Source organism: Theobroma cacao, chromosome 2, assembly GCF_000208745.1.
Source record: "Theobroma cacao cultivar B97-61/B2 chromosome 2, Criollo_cocoa_genome_V2, whole genome shotgun sequence".
In the NCBI taxonomy this organism is placed as follows: domain Eukaryota; kingdom Viridiplantae; phylum Streptophyta; class Magnoliopsida; order Malvales; family Malvaceae; genus Theobroma; species Theobroma cacao.
In genome coordinates this window covers 18,793,055-18,797,904 of record NC_030851.1, presented here as the reverse complement: position 1 = coordinate 18,797,904, position 4,850 = coordinate 18,793,055, and positions in this window count along the sequence as shown.

Here is a 4,850-nt window from a genome sequence, read left to right as displayed (position 1 = left end):
ATGTAGTATATATATATATATATATATTTCTAAGTTAGTTCAATTATTTTCTCAATATTTTATATGCTTTATAAGACAAAAAGAAGGCAAGAAGATTATGTTTATTGAATCATAAGAACATTATGTTTATTAAATCATAATTTACTTGAAACTAAACAACAAAATAACAACTAGCCAATAAAGGTCATACTCATAAATTCATGAATATGACTTCCTGTGGATACGTGATTAAGCTAAACAATGAAGCTAATTAAATTCAAGGAGAGAAATAGTTTGTCCAGATTTTCTAATCATATGGCAATTTGATATTCCTCCCAACGCAACTACTGCTGGCTCCGAATTGTCAAATAGGTGGCAGCCCTAACTCACTCTTGACAGAGTTACTTCACTTAAAGGATACAGTCCCAGCCCTATATCACTCCTATAAAGACCAAAATTGCTGCGTCCAACTAAACTCCCATGATGAAGCCCTATGGCGTCTAAAATCTGTAAGAGGCAACCCCATGTTAAGTACAGCACTGAAGTTCCTAGCTAAGGAGTGAATTAGTAGCACTAGATCATTTGTAGCATTCCCAGCTAATAGGTGATATGGTAAGCATATATCTTACCATATCACTCCTTATGCTACTATTGCCAGCATATTTAGGTTCTTTTTTGTTCATCATATCGATGAAACATTGGTTCCATAGAAAGGGCTCAATGAGAGTGCCTCAATCTCAACCATTGCCGATTCTGCCACTACTAGTTAAGGTTGTTTCTTTTACTTAAGGCCTTAAGAAGGAAAAGGAAGATGTGGATTAAGAAAGGCATTTGTAAGAGTAAAAAGAGCTTGTTGGAAAAACTCAATCCTTTTGCTAATCTACTTTATCTTCTCCTCTATAAAGAAAGACAACCCATTCCGTTCACTAAGGTTAAGTTCATCAGGCCCCTTGCCTTAATTGATTTGATGCATAAGATGGGCTTGATTTGATGCATAAGATGGGCCATCTCAATTTCCTTGTTCCTCTTTTTTGCACTTTATCAATTGTGCTTTGGCCTTCTTAACTTGCTTTTTGAGGTAGGTTTCTTGGTTCATCATTTTCTTCAGTCACTCCGACTCGGACAAGCTTTGGAACTGTGCAAGCTGTTGTTGTACCATGTTAGGTGACAGCCACACCATTGTCTCAATTTTGTCTAGGCCATAGATGATGGCACAAGCATTGTCACCGCATAGAGTGGATAACTCACTCATTTTCTTCAATAATCTTAACCTCTTTTTCTTGATGTTGACTCTTCTAGCATTGTCATTTGCTATCCATTCAAGCTTCACCTTCTTTCTTGTCATGGTTATTTCTCAACAAATGGCAAGTCTCTCTTTTTCTCGACCTACTTCTAATAGAGGGAGAAAACATAATTAGGTTGCTTGAATGGTAGCCAATAAGGATTTTATATAGTAAGAGAGATGGGAAAAATCATTGAAGAGCTAAATTGGTAAATGATTGTGCAATGATAATTTGGAGATTAAGAGAATAATGCCTTACAAGATCCACTCGTCAAGACTCTATAATAAATGATGGATGGTAAGAGAATTTAATTTGTTGCTCACTATGGTAAGATAATTCATTGTCATTCAATTATGTATGATGTATATTATCTAGATTGATACTTAAAATGACTATGTTATTAAATTATTTTAATTTGCGTGGCCTATTAAACTTAAGGCTTTTATTTCTTTCATGGTGTTCTAGTTTATATTCAAATGTATTTTACAGATAAAATTTCACAAAATATTCATCTATTCACCTTAATTATTAATAATAAAAAGGTATAAAATAATATATGAATTAATTAATTGATCAATCTTCTGATTAAGATAAGATCGCAATATCTCGGATGATCATGTTGGTGGAAAATTATCACTTTCGAAATAGACATATACATGATACTTGTCATTCGGATGTAATCAAATGATCAGATTTGATAGTAGATTTTATCTATCCACCAAATTCATAACAAAATAGTATATTTCCTAATCAATCAATCTTTCAAGACAAACAGGTATTATCCCGAATGAACATTATTATACACACATTTTAGAGTGGTGAAATATTACCATGTTCATAGGTAAGATAAGTATGCTAGTTTTGATTCAGATGTATTTTAATTAATAGTCAAACCTGATGCATGATCTCATCTGTCCACCTAACTCAAAGGTAGAAAGGTATATTAATCAATCGATCAGTTTTTTAAAATAACACCTATATATTTTATCTTTTTATATATAGATCCATATCTATGTTTAGATTTTCCTTTTTCATTGTTAGCTTATCCAATCAAGCTCGATGATGCCATGGCTGTTACTTTAAGCTTTTTCTTCAAGATCTCTCAAAGGTGATTAAACTTACAAAACTTGAGAACTTACTCTGGGACCAATTCTTAGAAAGATAAACGTAAAGTAAGACTACCAAGAAGGAGGTAAATTAGTTGTTAAATAAAAATTCCTCATTTTTCAAAAAACTTTGATGAAAAAGCAGAAATATGAGAGAATAGAAATAACAAAACAGAGAATGAAGTTAGTGAGTGAGGAGTAGAAAAATAAAAAGTAATCAGCAAGATTTTATAGAGGTTCGACCTTTTAATGCCTATGTTCTCTCCCTTGATATCACAAGGAGTTTGAACCCATTATCAGCTTGCCTTTTTAATAAGATTAGGCATAATCTTTACAGTAAGCCTTTTGCAGGATCAAGCGTAACCTCTACAATATGTCTTTTGCAAGATTAGGAATAACCTTTACAACATGCCTTCTGTAGGATCATGCAAAACCTCTATCAAAACATTGCCTTTTCAAGTTCAAGCACAACCTTTACACAAGATGTAGCCTTTTAAAAGATCAGGTAAAACCCCTCTACCTTTTGCTTGGATGTAAACTAATGCAACAGTAGATTCTAATGAATCTCCAACTCAAAACCTCTAGAAAGGTTGATAAAAAATTATAGGATCAGAAAAATGAGAGCTTTTTCAAAGATATGAATAATCAAGGAGGTTTTAGCTTAAGAAAGTATCAATTGAAGGATAAAAACGTGATTTTTAGGCTTTGCTCTTGCTAAAAGATAGGAACTTTCTACTCATAGCTTTTTATCTTGTTTTTCCACTCTTTTCTTCTTCAAAGACGATTCAAATTTATTCAAAATCTCTCAAAATCCTTACTTTAATATTCTCAAGGTAGGTATTTATAGCCTCTATGATTTCTTGCCCGTTGGAATAAAATTTGAATCATTTCTTGTACATTCTAGCCAACTTGCATAATTCTGTCGCATATGTAGAATCCGTTCTTTGCCTTTGAGTTGTTGGTTCTTCACAAAGTCTGGAGCTTTTTGTCTTTAAAGAATCAAGTCTTATATTTTTAGATGTCAGTTCTTCTACAACTAGGGTCAAAGGTGACACCTTTGCAATATTAGAGAATTGATTCTTCTACCTCAAAGTGTCGGTTCTTCACTATGGTCTGACGCCAAAATTTGAATTTAAGCTTGGTTTTTGTCGCTTTAATCTTGTCCAGTTGTACCATCTCTTCCTTAGTCACCAAGTCTTTGAATTTTTCTTTCAGTGCTTCAAGAACTTATATCTTCTCCATGTAGAATCAATTCTTTTTTCTTTGCATTTCTACCTTTTGCATTCTGTCTCTCTAGAATCAATTCTTTGTCTCTAAGGTGTTGGTTTTTCACAAATCCTAAAGCTTCTGTCTGTTAAGAATACTTATTCTTTTCTTAGAACCGGTTCTTTACTAATGATCTTTGCTTAAGAACTGACTTCTCCTTTTTCAGAATCAATTCTTTTTGTGATAAAGAAATAGATTTTGCTCTCTTCTCATTTAAGAATTAAGTCTTTTCTTTTTGAAAATTTAATTCTTAGGCTGGCACTTTGAATTTTAAAAACAACAAACTTTGAAAAAACCAAGAGATATTTCTTTAAGTTCAAGAGCATGATCATTCACATTCAAAGCATGTTCAAATAATCTTAGCCTTTCAATATATCTTTCTTTTAAATTTAGCTTCAACACTTCTTTGAGAATTTTCTTCATATTCAAAAGTATCTTTAATTTATTTTCAAAGCTCATTAAGTTCAAACAATTTTGTCATTTCAAAACAAGAATAAAGCTAACAAATTATTGTAGTTAAATGTTACCATTGAAAAGCCTTGACGTAAAGTTATACGAATTGACATAAAAGCTTATAAAGGTGGAACAATCAAATTTAAAATCCTAATGTAAATGATTAAGATTTGACATAACAAGTCAAATAAGTAAAAAAATCAAATTTTAATGAAAAGTAAACATTTAAATTTATATTTTTGGGTTAAAAGTATTTAACGATATACAAATTTTAATTTTAAAATAAAGAATAATAGGCATAATGTCATGACCCGGAGCTCCCATCGAGCTCGTGATAACTGCTACGACGTCTTGATAGACATTCATTACCCGGAATGTCAATCGAAACCTCGTAAGGCTTAACATCAGTTTTTCTCGCTTCCCCTGTGAGTATTAGTCACTAAAATTATGTTTTGAGAGATTATAAACTATTTCCAAATCAAAACAATAGAAAAACAATTTTTTTTCTCACGGGGGCATTTTGGTCATTTTTCCTCAAAAATCTCAAAATCCGCTAAAAATGTAGTATGTGAGTACAAAACACATAATTCATAATCAAAAATAAGTTTAAACATCTAAAACCTTCATTTAAAATGAAATTATGATTATTTGGATATAATAAAAAAATAAAAGAAATATTCAAAAAAATATTATATTTTCTTATAAAACAATATTTTTAGAGTTATAGGTAAATAATTTTTTGCAGCGTAAAAGCAAAATAAAT